Source organism: Dryas octopetala, chromosome 7, assembly GCF_963921425.1.
Source record: "Dryas octopetala chromosome 7, drDryOcto1.1, whole genome shotgun sequence".
Taxonomy (NCBI): domain Eukaryota; kingdom Viridiplantae; phylum Streptophyta; class Magnoliopsida; order Rosales; family Rosaceae; genus Dryas; species Dryas octopetala.
The window spans coordinates 13,189,183-13,206,074 of NC_141372.1; positions in this window are offsets into that span (position 1 = coordinate 13,189,183).

Sequence of the window (16,892 nt, forward strand, 5' to 3'; positions counted from 1 at the left end):
AGCAGTGGGCTCGGGTGCAGTGGGCTAGTCGGGGTGTCCGAGCTGTGGTGTGCGCGGAGCTGGGCTTGGTTGCGTAGGGGCTGGATCGGAGCTGCTCTCTTTCGCACTTTGAGGTAGGCAATCCAAGTAAAATTTTTTCTACCCACTTGATATATTAATTTTGCCTTTGAAAATTGAGAACTTTGAGAAGTTGCGGTCGTTCAGCCGGAAGCGGACCTTGGAATTCTGTTTGGGAATTTTGTGGATAATGTGAGTAGGGGCAGGTGGAGGTGCAAGTGGGTATGATCCTTGCCGAGCACTGGGTGGGCAACATGCCTTCATTTTTTTTTGACTATGTAATTTATTGGGTGTTGTGTTTTTGTCTAGGTACAGAGGAGACAAGATAAGTGGGTCGGAACCCGTCTGAGCCGTTGGAGCCGCGCAATACAGGTAAAGACTTGTGTTTTTATTGCTTGTCTTCTTGAATTGAAATTGTGAATACTGGCTTTGATAAATGATTGGTGGCTGAGCATGTGAAAGGGTGAATGTTGTCAAATTGGGTGTATCCGAGCACATACGGGGGGTGGGAAACCGGTATTGATCTGATATGTCCATGGTGTTGTCTTGGATGGGCAGGTGTGCTGAGGTCGGACATTTTCATTGCTTCCTCAGATGAGAACAGTTCTACAGATGAGGGAGAGTCTGATCGGACGTCCGCAAGTGATGGGACGCCGATGAGGCCCAATATGCCCCGACCCCGGATGGGGTGTGGAAATATGGGGGTGGGCAAAGTGCTCAAGACCGTCCAGGAGAGCTTGTCCATGGTGATGGGGAGTGAGGGGAAAGGCTCTAGTAGTGAGGACAACGATGATGGAGAAACGCCCACCAGTTGTGGTGATGTGGGTAGGCACATTGTGCCTGAGACATACTGGTCCGTGGATGGATTGTGTGAGAACAGGATGACGGAGGAGGACCTTGAAAAATTGAGGATGGAGTTCGACATTCCCGATTATATCCACCTGAGCCTCCCGGGAGAGGATGATGTCTTGAGTCACCCGCCGGAGGGGCATATTTTGTGTTTTGCCAAGAGTTTCCACCATGGGTTTAGGCTGCCACTCCACCCCTATTTCCAGTATATGTTGAGGAAGTTAGGGATTGCACCAGCTCAGCTGACGCCCAATAGTTGGAGAACACTGATTGGGCTGTACGTATTGTTCCGAGATGAGGGGTATGATGCCCCGACCATGGCTCAATTCTCAAACTTGTTTGAGATTAAGTCGAGCCCCAAATTGCGAGGGTGGATGTACTGCTCACAGTTGGCAAATGGGCAGTTCACTGATGGTGCGACTCGCCAAATACAGTTGAGCCACCCGGACGCTCATAAGGAATGGAAGAAAAAATGGTTTTTCGCGAGTGGAGCCTGGGAATTCGGCCGGAGTGATAGGATGACCACGTATAGAGTGCCGACGAATTTCCACATAATAGGTTGCCTGGCTGAGCCGATGCATTGGTCTATGTACACTTGGATTGTTAGCTGATGTTATGCTTATACTAATAGTAGTCTTTTGTTGTTTGATTGTGCAGGGGGTGAGTGGGAGAGACTTCCATTGTCGGAGGGTAGCGCGGAAGAGGTGCGAAGAGTGCTTAGCCGACCTGCTCGAAAGTTGAGCGCTGCCTACCTCTTGTCTTCTGAAAAGTTGGCCAAGTACGGCTTCGGAGTCCCAGGTGAGCCTCTGTACTTCCCCTCTTGGAGTATTAGCTGATGAGATAATAATTTGTGCTCATTGAATTTTATTTTGGTCTTTCAGTGAAGATGGCCAACACGAAGAAAACAAGTAGACCGGTTGGTCATGCCCCGCCTGCCCAGAGGAGGATGATGATGGGGGCACTGTTGGCTGGGGGTGGCTCGTCCCAGGGGAATGCAAGTAGAGGTGCAACGGTGCCCGGGGGTATGAGGCATAGTGGGTCTACCAACACCCAGGTTCCGAAGGCGGCTTCTCCCGGGAGGAAAAGGAAGACGGTATTAGATGCGGCCGAGCCCGGGAGAGAGGGCAAGAGGGCAGCCACAGCCACTGCGTCTGATCCAGTCCCAGAGGAGGATCGTCTGGCACAGCAGGCGGTGACAGACTTTGGAGGATCCCTGAAGAAGGGGAGGGATGACCGGGTGATTGGCGATGAGGTTGAGCCACTATCCGTCTTGCAGCGGGCCTTTACTGAGCAGTCCCAGGTAAGGGAAAAGTGGTATAGTATGACGAGATGTCCAAAGTTTAAACTTTATAGCTTGTAATAACATTTTCGTGGCATCCGACCTGGCAGGCACTGTTCTTCACTTATCGGGCACATGTCGGGGTCCTGGCCACGGTGGAGAAGATGAAGGACGAGATGTCGAGCTTCGTGGTGTGGAAGGACAGAGCGCTCTCAGCTGAGGAGAGGGTCGGTACCCTGGTTGCCCAGAACCAGGCGTTGCAGGCCGAGCTGCTGCAGGCCAAGAAGGAGGCAGACCAGGCTAGGCAGGAGTTGGAGCAGAGCGGGCAGGAGCTGAGCCAAGCCAAGCAAGAGGCGGACCAGGCTAGGCAAGAGTTGGACAATGAGTACAACAGCGGCTATGCCATGGGCTTTGGCGATTGCAAATTGGAGCTCGAGGAGATGTGCCCTGACTTTGACTGGGACCGCGTGCGTGGTCTGCTAGGGGCTGGCAACGAAGTGCCTGGCAACGTCCCGGAGGAAGGTGCCCAGGAGGTAGAGCATGAGGACATAGCATCCCCAGTTGGAGAGCGTGATATGGGAGAGGATCCCAAATAGGCATCTGTTGCACTTATGGCCCGGGGGCAGGGGTGGGCGGACCATTACCCTATTTTGATTTGAGTTGTATGGTCGGGTCGGATGTGGCCCGTGCCAACTTGCAAACTCTTTTGATTATTAAGTTTTGTACTTATTGTTATTTGGATGATTTGTAGGGTGTCCGACCCGTTATGGGGTAGGATGCCCTTCTTTTGAATACATGGTATTGCAGAATTTTATCGAATGCATGGTACTTAGTTTCCCTTGGATGCATGAAATTGATTTTTCTCTGAATGCATGGTACTTAGTTTCCCTTGAATGCATGAGATTGATTTTCCCTTGAATGCATGAGATTGATTTTCCCTTGAATGCATGGTGGTCAAGTTCCCTTGAATGCATGTGCCATAGCCGCGCCCTGAATGCATGGTGCTTAGCTTCCCTTGAATGCATGGGCGGATATGGGCAGGGTCGGATGTCTGATGGCCCGGGGGTCCATACAGCCAATTAAGACTTTGAATGAAATGAAGAAAAAAGGTGTCCGTGGTAGGACTTCCGTGAATGCATGGTACTTAGTTTCCCTTGAATGCATTTGCCATAGCCGCGCCCTGAATGCATGGTACTTGGCTTCCCTTGAATGCATGGGGCGGAGATGGGTAGGGTCGGATGTCTGATGGCCCGAGGGTCCATACAGCCAATTAACACTTTGAATAAAAATGAGGAAAAATCTGTCCGTGGTAGGACTTGTATTTATTGAAAGCGATAAACATAGATAAGATTGAAAAAAGTCCCCGGGGGGTACAACATTCGTCTACTTGTAAAAGTAGCGGAGGTGCTCGGCGTGCCAAGGGTGGCCGAGTTCCTTGCCGGTTGTGGCGCGGAGCCTATATGTGCCTGGGCGGATGACTTCAATAATTTCATACGGTCCTTCCCAATTAGGTTTCAGAGCACCTGTTTTGGCCAAGGTAGTGCTGCGCAGGACCCAGTCCCCCACTCGGAAGTGGCGAGGCTTAACTTTAGAATTGTAGTATCGAGTGGCCCGTTGCTGGTAGGCATACTTGTGTAGCTCAGCCTGGGCCCGATGCTCTTCAGCGAGGTCGAGACTGAGGGCTAGCTGGTCAGCATTGTGCTCAGGCTGAAATGTATCGAGGCGGTAAGAGGCAAGCCCGACCTCAACTGGGATGACAGCTTCAGAAGCAAAGGCCAAAGAAAAAGGGGTTTCCCCGGTCGAGGATCGACAGGTCGTCCGGTAGGACCATAAGACTTCGGGTAGGAGGTCAGGCCACTTTCCCTTCTTAGCATCAAGCTTGGTCTTCAAGGTATGTTTAATGGTCTTGTTGACTGCCTCGACCTGCCCGTTGGCCTGAGGATGACCAGGAGAGGCAAAGAAGACCTTGATGTTGAATGCGGAGCAAAATGACTTGAACTCTTTGTTGTCAAACTGCTTGCCATTGTCAGTGATAATGGCGTAAGGGAGACCAAAGCGGCAAATTATGTTCTTCCATACAAAGCTCTTGATGGTCTGGGTGGTTGCCTTTGCCAAGGGCTCGGCCTCCGCCCACTTAGTGAAATAGTCCACTGCGACTACTGCCATTTTGACCTTGCCCTTCCCCTCGGTCATTGGTCCGATTAAGTCAATGCCCCATTGGGCAAAGGGCCAAGGACTGTTCATGGTAGTGAGGGGCTCGGGTGGTTGGTGCGGAAAAGTTGCAAATTTTTGGCACTTTATGCACTTCTGGGTGAGCTTCCTTGCATCAGCGCGGAGGGTCGGCCAATAATAGCCTTGGCGGATGGCCTTGTGGGCTAAAGAGTGGGCCCCTGCATGATTGCCACAGACCCCTTCATGGATCTCCCGGAGGATATAGTCGCCTTGTTCGGGTGTGAGGCAGCGCAAGTATGGCAGGGAGAAACCCCGCTTGTATAACTTGTCGTTGATAATGATGTACCGGGAAGCTCTATGGCGAAGGCGCCGAGCCTCAGCCTTGTCCGCGGGTGGGTGCCCATGCTTAAGAAATGCAAGGAGAGGATCCATCCAACTAGCTTGTTGCGCAGATTGGCAGACTTCCATAACATCAATGCTGCGCTGAGGTAAGAACTCAACTGGGACAGACCTCCCAGCTTCATGGTCGACTGCCGAGGCAAGGCGAGCTAGGGCATCCGCCCTCTCATTGTCCGCCCTAGGGATTTGGATGAGCTGGTATGCTGAGAATTGATTGAGTAGGCTTTGAACTTTGGTGAAGTAGGCGGCCATGCGCTCACCCTTGGTCTGGTATTCCTGTGTGACCTGGTTCACCACAAGTTGAGAATCGCTGTAGATTCGGAGTTGCTCCACGTCCATATGTAGTGCCAAAGATAAGCCGGCAATGAGGGCCTCATATTCAGCCTCATTGTTGGATGCCTGGAAGCCGAAGCGAAGAGCATACTCAATGGTGGTCTGGTCAGGGGCGATCAAAACAAGTCCGGCTCCACTGCCCTGTTGATTAGAAGACCCATCAACATATAAAGACCAGATTGGGCGATCCGGCCTGATTGCCGGAGTAGAAGAAGTTGGTGGATCGGTGGTCGACACAATGGCGGAGGAGGGCTCGGCCTCGGGTAAGAATGTAGACTCTGAAATGAAGTCTGCAATGGCTTGTCCCTTGATCGCGGGCCGGGGGCGGTAGGAAATGTCAAACTCGCTCAGCTCAATGGACCATTTTATAAGTCGGCCAGAGACCTCAGGCCGCTGCAATACTTGCCTAAGTGGTTGATTGGTGAGAACCACGATAGGATGAGCCTGGAAGTATGGGCGGAGGCGCCGGGCTGATGTGACCAAGGCAAGGGCTAATTTTTCTATCTCTGGATATCTGGTCTCGGCATCTTGCAGGGCCTTGCTAGTATAGTACACCGGGTGTTCAACCCTGTCCTCAAGTCGAATGAGGACTGAGCTGGTGGCTGTTAGGGAAACGGACAAGTAGAGGAGTAGCTCTTCCCCTGGCTCGGGTTTAGAAAGTAGAGGTGATTTGCCCATGTACTCTTTTAGATCTTGGAAGGCCTTCTCACACTCCGGAGTCCAGTCAATGTATTTTGTCCGAGCCTTAAGGGTTTTGAAGAATGGGGCGCAACGGTCGGTGGCCTTGGATATGAATCGTGTCAAGGCGGCGACCCTGCCCGTTAGGCTCTGCACTTCCTTCTGAGTTCTGGGAGATTGCATATCGATCAAGGCTTTGATTTTTTCAGGGTTGGCCTCTATCCCCCTTTGGCTCACCATGAAGCCAAGGAATTTTCCCGAAAATACGCCGAACGTGCACTTGGCAGGGTTCAGGCGCATTTGGTACTTCTTGAGCACGGAAAACATCTCAGAAAGTTTGTGGACGTGGTCCTCTGCCCGGACACTCTTAACAAACATGTCGTCCACATAGACCTCCATGGACTTACCAATATATTCTGAGAAAATGGAGTTGACCAGGCGCTGGTAGGTGGCCCCGGCATTTTTGAGTCTGAAAGGCATGACTTTGTAACAATATAGGCCCCTGTCAGTGATGAAGGCCGTGTTGTCCTGGTCGGAGCTGTGCATAAGGATTTGGTTATAGCCGGACTAGGAGTCCATGAAACTAAGGAGTGCATGGCCTGCTGTGGCATCAACCAGTTGGTCAATTCGAGGAAGAGGAAAACTATCCTTGGGGCAGGCCTTGTTGAGGTCGGTGAAGTCGACGCACATCCGCCACTTGCCATTTGATTTCTTGACCATCACAACATTGGCCAGCCAATCCGGGTAGGAAACCTCGCGGATAAAACCAATTTTCTGTAACTTGTCGACTTCTTCCTTCATAGCAGCATAGATTTCGGGCTTGTACTGCCTGCGCTTTTGGCGGACGGGGCGGTGCCGTGGATTAAGACTTAGGCGATGGGAGATCACCTCCGGAGAGATCCCAGGCATGTCATCATAAGACCAGGCAAAGACTTCAGCATTGGCACGAAGGAAGTTGATGAGGCCGTCTCGGAGGGCAATACTGAGCTGGGTTCCGACCCGTACCTTGCGGTCCGGGTAGGCAGGTGAGATGAGCACTTCTTCCACATGACTGTCATCTGGTTGGGCGGTGGCCCTGAAAGATGAATCACGAGGATCTTCGGGAGGGTCCGGGGTAGGGCAGGTAGGGGAGACAGAAACAGCCATAGAGGGCATGGCCTCTTTCTTCTTCTTGACGGAAGTCGTATAGCAGGACCTGGCTGACACTTGGTTGCCTTTGACTACCCCCGTGCCACATGGGGTCGGGAACTTGATCAGAAGCAAGTGAGTGGAAATCATAACCTTCAGTTGGTTAAGGGCTGGTCGTCCCAGGATGACGTTGTACGCTGTGGGGCAGTCGACCACCAAAAACTGAGTGGTTGTGGTAGCGGACGAAGGATACCTCCCAAGGGTGAGTGGAAGGTAGATCCCGCCAAAAGGGGTGACCACATCGCCCGAAAAACTAAGTAAAGGAGCGACCGACCGGTCAAGTCTCTCTTGGCCAATCCCAAGAGCTGTGAAGGCGGAGGCGAAGAGGATGTTGACGGAGCTACCACAATCAACAAGGATCCTAGCCACATCAAAATTAGCTATGGTGGCTTCAATGACCAAGGGGTCATCGTGTGGGAAGATCAAATCACGTTCCTCTTCCTCAGCAAAGGAAATGGGCGACCACCCGAGCTTAGGGGTCTTTTTTCCACGGTGGAGTCTACAGCCATAACGCCAGAGCATTGCTGAGCACTTCGGGCGTATTCCTTCCTAGCCCTGTTGGAGTTGCCAGCGAGGGTCAAGCCCCCACAGATGGTATTGACCCGCCCCCGTCGTTGTCCTTCGGCCTTGGCCTTCTCGGTGGCCTCCTTGTCTATAAAGCCATCCAATTTTCCTTCCTGTACCAAAGTTTCGATTGCCTCTTTAAAGGCTCTGCATGCCTCGGTGTCATGGCCATGGTCATTATGATAAAGGCAAAAAAAGTTCTTGTTGGCCCGGTACCGTGTTTGTGGTGGGCGGGGTGGTAGCTTGGGGAGTATGTCTTTGATCTGAGGATACAATGCTGTATAAGTAACAGTGAGAATTGTATAGACTTTGAACCTGGAGGCGTAGGATGTCTGATAAGTTTCCTCCCTTCGTTGCCCTCCACCTCTACCATCACCAAATTGCTTCTTGGTGAATTTACTGAACTTTTTCCCGGACCCCCCATGCTGATTACCCGAGTAGGGCTTGGGCTGGGGTGGCACTATGATGACCTGGTCGGTACTTGGGCGATCCATGGTGGGCGGCTTCTTCCCATATGTTTTGAATTCCGCAGTAGCATAGGCAATGGCCTCTTGCATAAGTTCTTTGTAGGTGCGCGGATTGCGGCGGTTGAGTTCGAACAAGAAGTCCCCCTCTAGGAGACCACCCTTGAAAGCAGCGAAGGCTACCTTCTCATCACAGTCGCGACACCGGGATCGTTCTAGCTGAAATCGAGTGATGTACTCCCGGAGGGATTCCCTGCTGCCCTGTCGGACTCGAGTCAGGTCATCCGTGGTGTAGATTCTATCGGTCTGGATGATATACTGGCCCAGGAAGAGCTCTCGGAGCTCGTGGAAACAATCAACCGAGCCCGGAGGAAGTTGGTAGAACCAGTCCCTTGCACTGCCAGAGAGGGTGGAAGGGAAGATTCGACACTTCGTAATGTCATCAGCACCTTTAGATTCCAGAGCGGATCTGAAACTCATGAGGTGGTCATATGGGTCTTCCTTCCCTGTGTATGGAGTGATCTTGGGAGGTCGGACGTCGCCAACTGGAGGAGTGGACAGGATGCGAGCTGTGAAAGGTCCAGGCAGCTCCCTTGTTTCTACAGATGGGTGCCCACCCCGACTTCCTCCTTCCACTCTTTTCAGGCGCTCACTGATGTCCATGAGAAGTTGCTGGAGCTGGTCTGGTGGAAGAGAGCCGCTGTTACCGGAGTCAGCGACTTGTTCACTTATGTAAGTGTTGCTTTCTGCGCGGCGCCCAGCCGAGAGGACCTGCTCTTCTCCCCGTCGTCGCTTGGGACGAGGAGCCTGCTCTTCCTCCAAGTCTCGGGGGCGCGGGTTGGATCGCCCCTGCTCCTCCTCCAAATCTCGGGGACGCGGGTTGGATTCGCCCCAGTTCGTCCGCTGCTCTTCTCGCCGAGAGCGGTTGTCGTCGAGCAGATGACGACAGTCCCGGTAAATGTGGAACTCCTCAGAGCGGGTAGGATGCTCGCCAGATCGAGCCCGGCTGACCGGGTGGACAAGTCTCTTTTGAAAACCTGGAGGCGGATGGCTACCTTGCCCTACATCCAATTGGCGGGGAACATTTTGGTCCCTTCGGGGGGGATCCCTCATCTTACCACTCCGGAGAGTGGTGTGTTCGTCCCTGTCATGGGGGTTTCTCCTCTCTCCACTCCGGGGAGTGGTATGTCCTTCCCTGTCACGGAGGAGTCGCTCATAAAGCTGTGTTGCACCTTTCTGGAGGTCGAGCTGTTCCTGGGTTCGTTGGAGCTGAGCCTCCAAACGCTGGATGTACTCTTCTTGATCAGATTCGGCAGTCTTCTTACCTCGCTTGTCAACCAGCGGGGTGTTGTCGACTTGGTCGAGGATAGGACCTCCGTCAGACATTGTGAGGGTCGGAAGGTTGGAAGCTAGGAAGCTAAGGAACGAGGAAGTTCGGAAGCTAGGAAGCTCGGAAGCTCGGAAGCTGGGAAGCTCGGAAGCTCGGAAACTAGGAAGCTCGGAAGCCTTTTGCACCTCAACTGAGGGTAGAGAATTCAATGGGGAAAAGTTGTAACTTTCCCACAGACGGCGCCAAACTGTTGATGCCCAAAAATGGTAGAGCAGTCAACGTCGAGTCGAACCACGTAGGCCCGTTGACCTACCACTGAGCGGATGACACGTCGAAGTGGGGCAGGAACGGGTAGCTGGGTCCGACTGGTGAGTAATGAGAGAGAATGATATCCAAAGCACCCTGCACAGGTACACAAAAGTGAGCGGGAAGGGCACCGGTGTGATGCCGGCCAAAGCTCCTCCGACGCTCAAGTCAGTGTTCAGAGAGATCTGAGAGCAGAGTGAGTGAATAGTATAATAATGATTTCAGTTGTCCTTTTGTGACAAGAAGGTACCTCTTTTATAGTACCTTTGGAAGAGTGTCAACCAATCCGGTGACGACACGTGTCCTTTGTGGTGACTTGCACTGTAGGAGCGCCACGTGGCACCGGTCTCGAGGATCCGAGTGAGTTGACACGGGCCGGGGGCCCGGGAGGCTTGAGCTTGGGAGGCCGGAGCCTAAGAGGCCGGGGCCCAGGGGGCCGGGGCCCATGAGGCCGGAGCCTAGTGGATCATGGGCTAGGAGCCCAGGAAGGGCTTAGTCTTTTGGGTCTAGGCCCAAACAGCATGGTGTTGGGCCTTGTGTGACTTGTCGTTATGCCGAGATGATTAGTCATACGAACAAGCATACTTTTTTTGACCAATAAAAATTTCAGCTGGTGATTGCACCACCTCAATACCAAGAAAGTAACGTATCTTTCCTAGATCAGTCATATCAAACTCATCCATCATAAATTTTTTAAACTCAATAAACATTGTTTCATCATTTCCAGTGAATATCAAGTCATCTACATACAGACAAACAAGCAGAAAGTTACCTCCCTCTCCAAATTTAATGTACAATGTATGCTCATAGGGACATTTTTGGAAGCCTGCCTTTGTGAAGTAAGCATCTATACGACTGTACCAAGCCCGAGGTGCTTGTTTCAGTCCATATAAAGCCCTTTTCAGTCTATAAACTTTTTGCCCACTCCCTTTCTTCACATAACCTGGAGGTTGATCAATGAAAACTTGCTCATTCAACTCACCATTAAGAAAAGCTGATTTTACATCAAGCTGATAAATGGACCAAGAATTCTGTGCTGCCAGTGAAACCACCAAACGAATGGTGTCATGTCTTGCAACAGGTGCAAAGATATTTAGTCTTTGTTTCTATTTTTCTTTGTTAATAATCCCTATTTGTCAGGGACTTAGTTAGCATTTGATATATTCCTTAGGAGAATCCCATAAGTCTAGGGCTGAAATTAAATCTTCAAGTGAAGATGTTCAACGTCCAAGAAAAAGACCTTATTGGATGACAGACTATGTAAGTGGGAATGAATTATCTGATGATGAAACTATTGCAAATCTTGCTCTATTTGCAGATAGTGATCCTGTAGTATTTACTGATGCTGTCAAGAATTTAAAATGGAGGGAAGCCATGGATGCAGAGATAGAAGCAATTGAAAAGAATGATACTTGGGAATTAACTGATCTTCCTGAAGAAGGGATAACCATTGGTGTTAAATGGATCTACAAAACAAAGCTCAATGAGAAAGGAGAGGTTGATAAATTTAAGGCTCGGTTGGTGGCCAAGGGATATACACAAGAATATGGTGTTGATTATGTTGAAGTCTTTGCACCTGTTGCAAGACATGACACTATTCATTTGGTGGTTTCACTGGCTGCACAGAATTCTTGGTCCATTTATCAGCTTGATGTAAAATCAGCCTTTCTTAATGGTGAGTTGAATGAGCAAGTTTTTATTCTTGACAGCATCAGTAAATACTACAAGATCACTGTCTGCAAATAGAGCAAGATTTGCAATAGTTTCATCATCAGATAATTCATTCCCACTTACATAGTCTGTCATCCAATAAGGTCTTTTTCTTGGACGTTGAACATCTTCACTTGAAGATTCAATTTCAGCTGGTTCGTTTAATGGAGCATCTAATAAACTGTCTCCAAGGAATTTCACTTCCTCTTCAGTCCCACTTTCATCATCAACTGAAATATATTTATTTCTTGTGCTGCTTCAATCCCAGCTGCTGTCTTCATCAAACACAACGTCACGGCTAATGATTATTTTCTGAGTGAGAGGATTAAACAATCTGTATGCTTTGGATTCTTCGCTAACGCCGAGTAATATGCATTTCACCCCTTTTTTATCAAGTTTGTTTCTCTTCCCGTTAGGTATATGTGCATAGGCTAACCATCCAAATATCCTAAAATGATCAACGGCTGGTTTGTGCCCGGTCCATGTTTCCTCTGGTGTCATGTTCTTTACTGCAAGTGTAGGGCTTCTATTCAGTACATGAACGCTCCAGTTCACAGCCTCAGGCCAAAAAGTCTTAGGAATGTTCTTTCTTGCAATCATGCTTCGCACCATATTCAGGATCGTGCGATTTTTTCTCTCCGACACACCGTTTTGCTGTGGTGTGTATGCTGCAGTAAGTTGTCTACGAATGCCATTTATCTCACACAAGTTAGTGAACTCATGTGAGTTAAATTCACCTCCACGATCAGTACGAAAAACCTTTATGGACTGGCCAGTTTCTTTCTCAACTTGAGCTTTAAATCTTTTAAATACAGCAATGGCCTCAGACTTTTCTGTCAAAAATAAACCCATGTTTTTCGACTATAGTCATCAGTAAAGGTAATGAAATACTTTTTGTTGCTGTTTGATGTGGGATTAATTGGCCCGCAGATATCTGAATGGACTAGCTGCAGTAGTTGCGTAGCTCTCCATGTGCTTTCTTTAGGAAATGAGTCACGATGCTGCTTGCCAATGATGCAATCCTCACAAACCTTTGAAGGAGACTGAATATATGGAAGTCTTTTCACCATTTGCTTTTGTTGCAAGGTTTTTAGCCCATTAAAGTTCAAGTGCCCATATCGATAGTGCCACAGCCATGCAGGATCTTGTACTGTTGATTTGTGACATATCGGATCAGCGTGTTTAGTCTGAGTGTGCAAAGGAAACATCCGATTTCCTGTCATCTTGACCTCTGCAATAAAGCCCTTCTGTGGATGATGAATTTGACATCAATCCTTTTGAATGATGATGGCAAAACCCTTCTCTTGTAACTGACCAAGGCTAATCAAGTTACTTTTGAGTGTTAGAACATAAAACACGCAAGTAATAGTGTACATACTACTATTCATCATAACTTTAATGTTACCCTTTCCCATGACACATATGCTAGTATTATTTCCAAGCTTCACATTCTCTCTAAAAGGCTCATCTAAATCAGAAAATAAGAGTTTGTTACCACTCATGTGATTGCTGTAGCCATAGTCTAAATACCATGTATCACCTGATGTAGTCTCCCTCTTGTCGATGTAAGACATCAAAAGCATCTCTTCTTCAGTTTCTGCAAAATTCATCTTTGTTTCCTTCTCTTTGTTAGGACATTCATTTTGGAAATGCCAAAGCTTGTGACAGTGATAACATTCTACATTTGCCTTGTCAAATGGTGCTATTTGACTGTATGAAAACTGGCGTCCTCTACCTCTTCCTTTTCCTCGAAATCCACCACGTCCTCTGCCTCTCCGAGGGGATGTTTCTCCATGAATAGTAACGTTCAAGGCTTGCTCCTCCACAGCATGACTAGTCATCCTCTGCTCATGTACCAGCAATGAGCTTTGCAGCTCATCAATCGAAAGATTATCAATGTCATTCGATTCTTCAATGGAACACACAACATAATCAAATTTGGAAGTCATTGAGTGAAGGATTTTCTCAATAACTGCAACATCTCCCATTTTCTCGCCATGAATACGCATTTTATTTGCAATTACTCGTGTTCTTGCAAAATAATCATTGACTGACTTCCCTCCTTTCATGTGAAGAGTCTCAAACTCTTTGCGAAGAGCTTGAAGTTGTGCATGTTTGACCCTTGCCGTGCCTTGATACTTCTTTGCCATGGAGTCCCAGATATCTTTAGCAGTGTCCTTCTAGAGGATGGTTTCCAGGATGGCACGATCAATTGCCTGGAACAGGTAATTCTTTGTCTTCAAATCCTTCAGCTTTTGTTCTTCTATAACCTTCGTCTGTGCTTCAGTCAGGACTGTAGCTTCTGCTGGTTCAACAAGACCATTCTCTACAAGACTCCAATACTCTTTAGATCGCAGAAAATTTTACATCAGCATGCTCCAATGGTCATAGTGACCATCAAAGCGAGGGATTGCTGGTTGCACAAAACTACTGTTCTCTGACGCCATTTGATCTTGCTGCTGCAAGTGAGAAGACTGCAGCTTCTTTGATAATCAAGTCCCTTGATGGGGCTCTAATACCATATGTTAAATATCTAAGCTTTGAATACCGTAGTGCAAAATACTTGTGAAAAGTTGACTTATCATTTAATGAAGTACAGAGACCTAGATTAAATAGGCTTACAGAAATTTATTGAACATAAAAAACAAAGAGAAAAATATCTCACGTCTAACAGCCCTAGATTTATGGGATTCTCCTAAGGAATAGATCAAATGCTAACTAAGTCCCTGATAAATAGGGATTATTAACAAAGCAAAACAGAAACAAAGACTAAATATCTAACACTGCATCACAATAAAAAACTCATACACTGATGCACACATGCACAAGGAAAAGATCATTGCCTGAATTCCTGCATGGCTGCACAAGTAGAAGTCAAACTCATTTGGATGACATATTTTGGAGTCCACAACCGTACCAAAGAATAATGGAGGGAGAGTTCCATATCATGTATATGAAAGCTAAAGGCATAATTAACAAATTCTGTACTTAAAAACATTAACTTCCAGGAAATATATTCTTAGCCACTCCCGTACGTCAATTGTACTGTGATTATAACGGTTGTTGGCAAACAACCTTGTACGATGACGCTTCTGAACCACAACAAATGTCACAAAAGGTTGATAGTCTGGAAGAAATTAATGAAGCACAAGCTTGAAGGGGGAAAAAAAATGAAAGGAGGAATGACAAACATTAATCAATTACAACATAAAACACAAAAAGATATAACAATAGCTAACTGAAGATTGATCCCACAATGTAGATTTTTTCATATAGTAGAATTAACTTGGTAGAATTGCCCCTCACTAACTCCATCCCTCAAAACAAAGATATACACACACCCACACACACCATTAGACGGGAAGATAAGATTACATAGGGCATAGACACAAGGCAAATGAGCTTTAAATATTCCTGTAAAATATGATGTGTGCTGGCATCTGACCATTTGCATTATAAAACGACATAAGTAGTTCCCTGCATTCGCAAAAGATAGACGAATATAATTTAATTCTACAAGTCATAAACATCCATAGTCAAAAAAATAAAAAATATGATTACTGATCACTCTTATATGCACACATACCATTAGAGTCATAACTATCGTATTTTCATTCTACTCCCATTTTGTCTTTTGATATGACACTAATTCATTTACTCCTGTGGACTTCCCTCCATTGGGTGCTTCGATAGATAAGGTTGTACAAGTGGATTTTGTTGCTCCAGTTGCATACAAAAGCCGCCCTTTATAGACTTTTAAATGTCTAGTGATATTCAATACAAACTTTCAGAAAAGTCTATAAAAGTGTAGTGATATTCAATACAAACTTTCAGAGAGTCTATAAAAGTGTAGTGATATTCAATACAAACTTCCATTTTTCAACAAGGTCTTGCTATGGCTTTAATTGAAGGCCAACTTGATATTTCCCTGTGCCTATATAAAGGGAAGGAGAGAACTTATTTTGCTAATTATCATTCAACAAGTGATTTTCAGGTACTTATTTGGCATGAACTTTTCTTTTTCTAGGTTAACATTTCATTTGGCATAATTTACAAATATAAATTATTCATTCTATATCCTATTTTGTGTTAGTAGGTTAATGAAGTATTCTATTTTTCTGTTAATGAATTTCATTATTGTTTTTTTTTTTTTGCCAGGTTTCAACGAATTTCATTCTCACACCAAAAGACAAAATGGATTTCATTCTTTTTGGTCAGACTATGGATCTCATTCATAAGGGAGTTCAAAACAGAGGACCCACAAAAAGTGATACTAATGAGAAATACAAATATGCTCATGAAAAAACAAAAAATAGAAAAAGTAAAAATATGATCAAGATTGGCACGATATATAGATAGTGGGAGAGAAAGTGAGTGAGACCTTTCAAAAAGAAACCCTAGCCGCTCTTCACTCTCTAAATCATTGTCTCACTTACACAACACTTATCTAATTTGCAAAGTATGACTCCTTTCTCTTATTTTTTGTTGTGATTTTTCATGTTCATGTATTATTGGGTTTAATTTAAATGCATTTTTGGTTTTTGTATTTTTCTGTGATTTTTCATGTTCATGTATTATTGATTTTTAATTGTATTTGGGGTTTTAATTAAATGCATTTGGGTTTTTAAATGAATTTTGGGTTTTAAATGCATTTACGGTATTAAATGCATTAGGGGTTTTAAATGCCGCGGTTATTTGGTATTGTTTGTCTACTTCATTGTATTATTTATGTAGATTTGTGCTTAATTTCATGAAGATTTGAACTTTTATAGGACATTTATGAAAATATGTTTGTGTGCATTTGTGCTTTTATGAAGATAAGAACTTTTAGAGGACATGTTTTGTAATATATAACCCGAACCAAGAAATACCTACACAATACTTTAGGGTTCCACAAATTAGAAAATGATCTCATTATACATCAAAACAATTTAGAAGCTTGTGATACTTTTAATTTCATTGCACATTATATTATAAGAATTTATCTAAATTTATAAGTTAGATTTACAGGCAAAAAATACCCAAAATGCCCTTATATATGCCTTTATGCGTATTTTTTTTCCTACACGTATAACCCATGTGTGAACCTATACATGTTGTTAATTGAAACATGGTTTTTATTATGTGCATATTATGAACTGTAGAATGATCTAATTTTAGAAATTTAGATTTATGGAAAAACTTACCTAAATATCCTTATACATATTTTATGTTCCTTCATAGCTTGAAGTATATATAATTAAGCATGTTTCCTTTTTTATTATGTGTTTATTATAAAACTTATTATGAATTTCTAAGAGAATTTACAAACAAATATCATTATTATATTAGATAAAGAAAAGCAAAAATGAAAAAATTAGACAAATATCTCAAAATCACAGGCGAGCCCATCAACTCACGCGCATGCATCAAATTTCACAACATATGAGTCATCAACTTATTGCAACTGGCCTCCTCAACTAAGCCTTATCTCATGCAAACGAAATATCTAATTTAGTTATTTCCCAACTAAATTTTAGTCTATGAATACTCTCACTTGTCCCCTTAATTCCAAACTCTGAAA